The following is a 10626-nucleotide window of genomic DNA, read 5'->3' on the forward strand; positions in this document are numbered from 1 at the left end:
ATCTTTACGATTCAGATAACCTGATCACGTGACTCACACGCAATGCGTTCAGCTGATCCTGACTTCCGGTCAACGTGTTTCAATATAATTTACACACCACCCCCTCTCTCTCTCTCTTTATCCATTCTCTAACAGGGCTACAAATTGGTATTGCGTTTTAACAGAAGACTGAGGAGTAGAGCAGCGGAAAGTCTGTCCAGGGTGCATTTAAACTTCTGCAGATTACTGGAGTAAGCGGAGCAAGTAACATGAACGAGATTACTAAGTCAAGCATACTGAGGGAATAAAGGATATGCCTCGAGGCCATTTCAACATTTAGATACCGCAAGCATGAAGGGGTTTAATTTTGTTTTTCTCAGTTTAAGCCGAACAATGGATTCTGACACCTTACCGTAAGTATCAGGTTTAACAGGTCTCTGTTAGGACAATACCACGAGATGCCTGCTTATTTATTTATTTATTTTTTTACAACGGATCACCACTTATAAAGGCCCGGATGCCACTGAAGGATAAGGGTCAATGATTGTACGGATGTCAATTGGAAAATATCGTAGTCATCGTCAGTGGTGGGAATTTAGAAAATTGAATTACTAAAATGGACATTTCATCGAGAATTTGTTTACGTTGGACTTGAAGACAACCATATGGTAGTCAGCTGGAAAGCAGGCAAACGGAACAGATTTCCACAGGCGTGCAGTTTTAAGAAAGAAGCTTTGTTCGTGGAACTTACTTTTAAGCACAGATAAAGAGAGGGGGGAATTATTGATAAAGGTTTCAGATAGACGAGTAGTTTTTTGTGAAAGTCAAACGAGGCGGGCATAGATTCTAGCTCAAATGAGCACTAAACGATACAGTAGAGACAGGCTTGCAAGGTCTTTTCTGTGGAAAATAATTTAAAGGAAAGAGAAAAGGCATCCCCTACTATGCTACATATTCTATTGTGAACTCTGTCAAGTAAGGATAAGGTATTTCTAGTAGACCCTGCCCAGACGTGGCAACAATACTCTTCCTTAGACGTAGTTGGCTTATCTACATATACTAAATTGCATCCGAAGTGAGATATATACTAGATAGTAGAACTATCTCACCACTTTTTCAGCAGCCTTGCCAATAGATTAGATGTCAGATCAGCATTCCCATAGAAAATTCCGCAAGCTATAAAAGCAACTGGGAGGAAAACATGATACGGATTACTATGTCTAGTACTCTGATAAAATTACCAGAAGATTTTCTAACATTAGATATATCAGCAATGAAGGTGTTGAATTTTTTTCTTTGTCCGTTAAATAGTTGCTCTAAAAAACGTAGGTTAATTAGTACAGGGTGGAACGATAAAACTATCGCCCTAAAACGACGACATGACTATTTGTGTTTGATGAAAACAGGTTTTCTGTTTTTGTTGCGGACCATGTACTAGTTAGCCAGTTCTCTACAAATCCCAATAACGATAGGAGCCTTTTTATATTATGTCTAAAAGTGACATCATGTTTAATGAGCGAGATCAGAGATGCGCCGCTGCTCTCCAACTCATGCTCTCTACTAATCCAAGTTCAGACAACATGATCATTGAGAGCACTTTCAAAATGCAAATCCGAACAGTTGAACACTTGAGGTCACAGTTCAATTACGTTTCCGGTCACGGTTATGGTCTTTTGTGTTGTTTCATTCAGGGCCACATTATGTGACCTCACATATTCGAAGTCAGCTTAAAAGTCAACTTGGATGTGTTGAAGAGTGTCACCATCCGCTGGTGCAATCAGGTGGTTCCTGGCAGACCCTGGGAGTGGCAGCAGAACTCGGCACCAGCTCACAAGTTTTAAGAGACCCAGGCCTAACTTTAGAAGGAGTGCTACGACTGAGTACACTTCACTAACTGCTCCCCTTCCTCCCCCGACCTGAACCTAAATTCTTGTGGTTATCGATGTTAAAATGTAGACCCAGACTTAATTTCAATTATTCGGAATGAAAACAAACAACAACAAAAAAAAAAATAAACTAAAAAGGTTTTGGCATTTTTGTGGTCTCTCTCAGCGTAGCGTACACATATATTTAACGTCAAATTATCTCACGTATTTTAAGTACATTTTTCTTGGTGTCGGAAATAGTTTTCTTTTATAAAAATAGATCAACAATATATGATAAATGTTCGCTAAGATATTTTAACGTTTATACGATTTTAAGGTAACGTTGTATCTATATTTCTTGAGCTCTTAATATATATATATTTTTAGCAGTATCAAAGACAATGAAAATATTTTAGATAAATGCACAGATATAAGAAGATGGTTTCGAAGAATATCTGCGAATAGATTAAAAATACACATTTTTACATAGTAATTGATAGTAATTAGCAGCCTACCTGATAACATTGTTTCCGAGATGGATATATCTGCTTATGAGGCAAACCTTTATGACATGCACGATGGAAGAGCATATGTATATCAATTAAGACAGAATCCCTTGAAAATGGCATAGAGACCGCACTAGAATGGAGCCGTAAATGTAATGTAATATTTAATGTTAGTAAAACTAAGCTGCGTCACTTTAACAATTAAAAGCATAATTTCCAACCACCAATATCTATGATAAATAACACCTTTCCTGAGATGGCTTCCTTTAAACTCCCCAGCTTTACATTCCCAGACAATATGAATTGGAACAAATACATTGTGCACATTGCGAAGACTACTGAAAGGAGGGTGTTTCTCTTTTTCATGCTAGAAGATTACTTACACCTGAGAGTATTATGTAGCTCTATAAAAGTTTCATGCACCAAAGTATGGAGTATTGTTTCCACATCTACAGATAGTCTCTCCCTCTTGGAAAGGATACAATTACCAGTTATCAATCTAATAAAAATGATAAAACAACGGGCCGCGGAAATTCTACTGTGGGTAAGTTGGTAGCGTTATTAAAATACATATTTTTCTTTTGGATGACGTCATCTGTAGGTTAACACTCCGCATGTAAATTTCTTTCTTTTTTTATTAACCACAAAGAATTTTATAAGACTTGAAAATTTACGTATTTTTTTAATTTTTAATTTTTTATTTATTTATTTATTTTTTATTTTTTTATCAACTATGCCCCTGTCCTGTTACATCGCCGTGCCTGTTTTGCAAGTAATTTAATCGTGTACGCTCTCGTGTCCCCTCGACGTACATACGCCAACAAACACGCTTAACAGGACAATCACAGCTATTTCACGGTTGAAGTCTCGAAATGCGGAATTGTATTTCACTCAAATATTTTTTGCCATAGAAAAGCAAGACTTTGGAATTCCCTTCCTGTTTTTTTTATTATTTTTTTTATTACACTTTCACCCCAAACAAGGCAAATTAACACTTTGGTGTTGGGGGCTACTATCAGGGACAACAACTACTGGGATACTATGTAGGGATTTGGGCAGCAAGATGTCGGTTCACGTTACACTTGAACTTCTGCACGTCAGTACTGTTGGGGAAGCAGGGACCTGGAATGGAATTCCAGAGTCTAGCGGTTCTGGGGAAGAAACTATTGGAGTAAAAAGATCTTTTACATCTAGGGATCTCTACAGTATGGGGTGGGATTTTGCAGCCTCTCGGGTTTGTCGAGGGTGCTCACGTCGTGGGGGCACAAGTGATTGCAGTTCGTCAGAGCATCCACCACTAAAATACTTGTAGAAAAGGCAGAGGGATGCAACATTTCGTCGATGGGACAGAGGCTGCAGTTTAGATGCCAGTTCAGGGCCTATTAGGTTTGCGACTCTCTTTTGAACCTTGTCAAGGAGCGAGAGACTAGTAGCAGATGCACCAGCCCAGAGGTGGCAGCAATACTCCATACATGGGCGAATGGTGGCGTTATAGTGGTACAGGATACTTTCGGGTGTTAGTAGTTTTCTAGCACGATAGAGAGAGCCCACCTTTCTTGCAGCGGCCCTGGCAATGTATGCTCTCGTATCTGTTTCCCTAACTCTATTCATAGATAGACGTATAAATGCAACATGGTCGTCATGTTCATGTTCGCTTAACATGCTCCCAAACAGTAGTCACGTCTAATTAGTGATATTTTTCGGGGTTAATGTTATGTTTGCAGGTTGAACCAAATAACGTAGAAGGCAATACAAGTGAAGACTCAACAAACAAAGGTAGATCAATAAGAAGTGCCTTAGGAAAAGTATATTTACAGTATATTTACATAATGGTTGTCAGATAAGAGAGTCTTGGCTGGAGAACATATCTGCTCTCGGCTCGGCCTTCGGTGGCTTCTGGTAAACACACACTCAGACTAACCGAGTCTTGTTATTTATGTGTAATATTATTGACATATGTAAATGAGTAGGTGCCGCCACAACAGTTAACATGAGAAAATAAATTGGAAATAAAAAGGTTTATTCGTTTAAATTTTATTTCTGTTATTGAAGAAATATTATGTTTAAAGTATTAGTGTATGATGACCTTGGGAAACTAATTAAGTCAATTGTAAATAAATGAATATAACGGCATAAATAAAGTCGGAATTCATTCAAACACCCTTGTATAAGCTCAGTATCTGGGTAGATGCCATGTGCACGCATACTGCAAGTGTCAATTGTTTACATTCAATAAGCAGCCATCCGTCTCAGAGAGTGGAGGATTTCGTTTGTTGTTAAAAACGCATCTTTTTTTTTCAAAAACTATGAATAATAAGCCAAAAAATCTAAAAATTCTCAGTTGTAGTTTAATTATTTAGCTTCATAATTTTTCCAGTTTGAAAAAAAAACACAGTATTATTGCCTTAAAACTAAGTAAAATTAACAATAAATATATTTTTTAATTATCTACATCGTATATTCAGGTCAGAAAAAAGAGGTTTTTAATATGCACGACACATTTTTGATAGTGTTTTAATTAACTTTACTATTACATTTTTTTCCGGGACTCTCTGTTTCTCTGTCTATGTCTCTCTCTCGCTCTCGCCATCTCTCTCTCTCTCTCTCTCTGTATATATATACATATATATATATATAAATAATACAAATGAAATAAAAAATAAAAAAACAGGAAGGGAATTCCAAAGTCTTGCTTTTCTATATATATATATTTAAATAAGGGAGTAGTCACCAACAATGTGTATTTTTTAACATTATTTTATTATTCCGTGTCTTGGTTTTTCATTGAGAATTATGTTTGGATCATTGTAATAATGTTTTTAAGCCATTGAAATCGTTTACGCGCGTTTCAGACGGCCTGTGATGCGTCCTCGTCGGAAATTATTTTCAAATGTGTAAAAATGGCGATTTTCGTAGTTAGTTTGAAGTTTTTTCCAAGGGGGAAGGCTTGTAAGTGTTTATTATACATTGGTATGCTTAATTTTGTTTTGCTTTTTTATTTGGTTTGTCCAGGGAGATTTTGACCTCGCTGTAGTCAGTCGCTATCTCTTTCTGCTTATGTGTTTTTCTTTTCCTTAAGGGTGGGGTAAGGTGTGTGTATGTGCGTGTGTGTGCGTGTGTGTGCGTGTGTGTTTATGTGTGTGTGTGCGCGTGTGTGTGCGTGTGTGTGTTTGCATTTATTGGTTTGGGAATGTGTATATTGTTTTATAGTATTTTGGGTTTATTTGCTTATTTAGGAAGGCGGCTGTGGTCTGAGGTCGTTACTAATGTGTATGTGTAGGGAGGGGGGCTGGCTCTTCTGAAGTAAGGTTAGGGGTGCTTTAATTCTATTTTGATATTTATTTTTTAGATTCTTGGATTTTAGTATTGTGATTTTTCGTTTTAGTCTTATATTATGTTTGTTTAGAGAGAGGGGTGTATTAAAAATAGGGGATTTTTAATGTTTCTATTTATTTGTCTCCCCATGTGGGTATGGCCAGACCCAGGATCGGTTCCTAGTGTGGGGAAGATTTAGTTCCCCAGAGGGGGGCATTGGAGGGGTTGTAGGTATGGGAGGGGGATGATAGAAGGGGAGATAGTCGTTTCAGTCATGACGGGGTTCTCCTCCCCTGACTGAGGAGGGAGCGAGGTGTTGGAACATATATTATACTATGGTTCTAGGTGTCTCCTAGTGTTGTTGGTTTCGAGGTTAAGTAGGGTTGGTATTGTTCAGTGTGTTGTATTAGAGATAGGGGTGTTATGTCTGTGTGTGGTTGTATGCGCGCACGTGTGTGTGCGTGTTTTAATGTGTCGGTTCTGATTTATGTGTGGGTGTGTATATGTGTATGTGCATGGGTGTGCATGCGAGTGTAACTTGCATTTCATGTTTTTGTGTGATGGTATTAGGTTCTGTTCAGTTCAGGAGTGAATCTGGTGATGAAGTTTTTTTCCTGTGTAAGTAAATAAAAATAATTGTCTGTTTGGAAGATTGGCATTATTTTGAAGCTGTTTCCAGTGCATGTGTGTACGTGTTTTGAAACATAGAGGTGTCTTTTATCTGCAATTTTGATGTTGCTCTTATGTAAGGCCACTCTATTGCTGAAATTTTTGGTGGCGCCTATGTAGGATTTGTTGCATGTTGTGCATCTTAGTGCATATACTACATTTCTGGAGGTGCAATTTAGATCCTTTTTTATTTTGAATGTTTGTGCTGGGTTTTTGAATGTGTATGTGTTACCTTTTATTATTATGTCACATACTCCACATCGCGGTTTGTTGCATTTTGTAACTCGTTTTGTAGTATGTGGGACGAGTTTTGAGGAAGTTAGGATGTGTTTTAAGGCTTTGGGTTGGCGTTTGCTTTTTATTATTTTTGTTGTTTTAAGTATATTTTTTAGTTTGTCGTTCTGATTGAGGAGGATAAGGTTTTTTTGTTATCTGTGTGAATAGTTCTGGGTTGTTTGTGTTGTGTGTAGAGACGTATGCTAGAATTTGTTCTTTGTTGTGTTCTTTTGGGGTTCTTAGTTGGTCTATTGGAATTTTTTCAGCCAGTTCAATACCTTTCTGAATTAGTGGTAGTGGGTATCGTCTTTTCCGCAGTGTTATTTGTAGTTCATTCAGTCTAGTAGAACGGAGGTGTCTGTCTGTTACTATGGTGCAGACTCTACGTGCTAGGGAGTAGGGTATTAATTTTAGACAGTTTTTAGGATGGTGGCTTTTGAAGTGGAGGTATTGTTGAGTGTCTGTGGGTTTGTGGTAGATGTCTGTGATTATGTTGTTGTTTTTTATTGGTACTAGGATGTCTAGGAAAGGTAGTTCTGTTGGGCTTTGTTCTAGCGTGAAGTTTATTTTTGGGTGTAGATTTTGTAGCAAAGTGTGGAGTTCTTTGATATCCCCCCCATGAGGTTCTCCAGAGGATAAAGCAGTCGTCTAGGTATCTTTTCCAAGATTTTATGAAGAGTGTTTTTATATAGTGCCCGTACTTTTGCTCGATCCTAGGAAGGCGAGTGTAAGGGTGGCATATGTCGGTGCCATTTTGGTACCCATTGCTGTGCCTAGTATTTGGATGTAGTTGTCTTCATTGAATTGAAAGGAGTTGTTATTGAGGATTATGTCGATGCTATAAATCTCGAATTGTTTATTGAATCTGGGGTGTAAAGTCTGTGTATGTTTGTCAATCCAATATGCGATAGCTTCTTTTCCTAGAATGTGGCTAGTATAGTCCCATCGTCTACTGTTTGTGGTAGGGAGCTAAGGAAGTGTGTTTTATCTCTTACAAAACTTCTGACTAGATTGGTGAAGGGCTGTAATAGTATATCTATTAGGTTGCTAAGTCTGCTTGTTGGGCATGATGGTCCTGCTACTATGGGTCTGAATGTGAGGTCGTTGGGGTTAGTGGTGCGTATGTATTCTGACTTTTGTATGTTAATGGCATGTCTTACCTGGTTAGATTTGTGTATTTTGGGTAGCCCATAGAAGATGTTTGTTTTTGTTGTGAAGTTTGTAAGGAAGTCATTTTTTAGTTAATGTACTATTGTATGTTGTGCAGAGTTTTGTTATTTTAGATATGGTTGTGTCGTCTATGTTAGAGCTAATTGGTTTGTAATAATTTTCGTTCCCTAGTGATTCTGAATTTTTTGTTTTATAGAAGTTCTTATTCATTATAACTACTGCACTACCTTTGTCTGCTTCCTTTATAACTAAGTTGTTTTTGTGTTGTATTTTTTTAAGTGCGTGATTTTGTTTTCGTGTTAGATTACTGGTGGGGTTTTCGTTTTGTTGGGGGTTGAGGCTCCAGAGTGTTTCAAAGAAGGTATTTAGTTATTTTGTGTTGGTATGTTTGTTGGGGAAGTATTTTGATTTGTTCTTCACTAGAGAGTCGTTTGTTGTGTTATCACTGTCGTTAAGTATATCTATGAGTCTAAATTTGCGTTCAAATTCTTTGAGGTCTTTCTTTAACTCTGCTATGTTACTTCTGGAAGTTGGGCAGAATTTGAGGCCTAGTTTTAATACTTCAAGTTCGTCCTTTGTAAGCGTCTCTGTAGATAGGTTGATGACATTGGGTTTTTTGTTCTCTAGTCTGGTGTTGTCATTTTGTGAGGGATTCCTAAAAAAATGATTGTGAGAGTCGTTAGTTTCGTTGATTCGGTTGGGAGGTTGGTTGTGTCGTTTTGTGGGGATGTATGGGTTATGATGGTACCTGGGGTATTCGGATTGGTTGTGTTTGTTTGGGGGGTATTTTGGGGGTCGGTTTAGTACTGTGGGGTACTGGGGTGGGTGTTGTAAAGATCGCTTTGTATTGGGTGGTATCTATAGGGATGGTTTTGTTCCATTGGGTTGTTACGGTGAGGGTTGATAAGTAGGGAGAGTTTTTGGTGGTTTGTGTGGGTGGGGTGGGGTAAGAGATAGTGGGTTCTTGGATAAGTTGGGTGACGTGGTTGGTAGTAACTATTTTCCTATTGTTGTGGGAGGTTGTATCGTTTAGTGTTGTCATGTGGTAGTGGGTTGTCGGTTGTTGATATATATATATATATATATATATATATGTATATATATATATGTATGTATAAATGTAAGAATTGAAATTGATTTGACTTACCGAGAGTGGGTCGGAGGGAAGAAAAGACATTGAACTGCTGTTTGCCGTTACTGAGAAACTAGGTGTCTATTTCCTACTAAGTTAAATAGACATTCAAATCTCGTTGGAAATCACGTTGGAATTCTCGCCAATGACAGTATGTATAAAAGGTGTTGTCTCACAACGGGTTAGTGATTAGTTAAGAAGATAGTTACCTAGCTTGCTAGTCGGTTGGCGTCGCTTAGACTGATTACCTCATTACTGTTGTTCGGCAAACGTCACCTGTTAATTGTTACTTTTACAAGGAAAGAAAAGACTGCTTGTAAGCAGCATAACCATTTCGTTGCAAGCCCTTACTGCCTTTTCTTACACCCCCTCTTCTTGTTGGTGAAATAATCCATATATTTTATAAATTACTACATGTATATATACATATATATATATATATATATATATATATAGTGTAAATATATATATATATATATATATATAATAATGAAATGATATATATTTAACTATAAATACACCAAAGATTCGAAAAAGAACAACAACTACAACCATTCCTGAGGATAATCGGAAGTTTTGTTGAAATGGTCTAGAGGATATGACTGAACAATAACGGCGACTGGGCGCCATCCTATGTATAATATCAGCCGAAACAAGAAAGACTGCTCGGTGACTAGAACATTTTAACAGCAAAATTGGACAAAAGACGAACTCAGTCGTGTTTAATCATACATGAATAAATAATGCGTGTGTATGTGTGTGCGTGTATATATATAATTTGTGTGTGTGTGTGTGTGTGTGTGTGTGTGTGTGTGAATAGAAGCGATGATGTCTACTTGAAAATAAAAGACGTGAACATAAAAAAACACAAGTAGTTAAAAAAATATGCTTATTAACTGCGTGTATTTTTGCATGAAAATCGCTTGGCGCACTCTTTAATGGATTACACATGAGAGCAACGGAAATTACTGCCCGCATTAATATCAATTAAATGCACTCAAATTTATTTAATCCGCGCCATGCAGCTCGTTTGTTGATGGTACTGGCATAAAAAAATGCAGATGAATAAGTAAGCATAATTGGTTAGCACACATCGCTCGTTTCAAGTGATAACTTATCATTTCTCATATGGTTGAAATCAGAAAAGATGCACTGATTAATGCCGAAAGGCCTGCTACAATTCGAAACAGCTTTTCTTATTTCCCGTATCGAAATAGACGCTGTATGAATACACACTTAAGGCTATCTGTATGACACCCAGATAAAATAACATTGCGGTAGAGGCGGAACTGTGTCAATTAAAAGCCCGCAGCGGATAAAAATAACGATTAGAAAACTATAAAATTTAGCAACGTATCTACTATGAAGTGTCTTTTTTACTATATATATATATATATATATATATATATATATATATATATATATATATATATATAGTAAGTTATGAAAATATATATATGGCACTTAAGCTATCCCACGTTTCTTTCTTATTAGAATCCGCCAGACTTATGGCAATTAAGCTACGCAGAATATTCCGAGTTTGATACGCTTAAGCCATAAGAATTCATACGAGAAAGAAACATGGACTATTCTGTGTAGCTTAATTGCCCTATATATTTTCATCACTTCCGTTTCATTCTCGTTACGAGAAAGAAACATGGAATTATCTGTGTAGCTTAATTGCTATAGATATTTTCATAACTTACTGCCTAGT

This window comes from Euprymna scolopes, chromosome 11 (genome assembly GCF_053919585.1).
Source record: "Euprymna scolopes isolate OS-2025 chromosome 11, ASM5391958v1, whole genome shotgun sequence".
Classification (NCBI taxonomy): Eukaryota; Metazoa; Mollusca; class Cephalopoda; order Sepiida; family Sepiolidae; genus Euprymna; species Euprymna scolopes.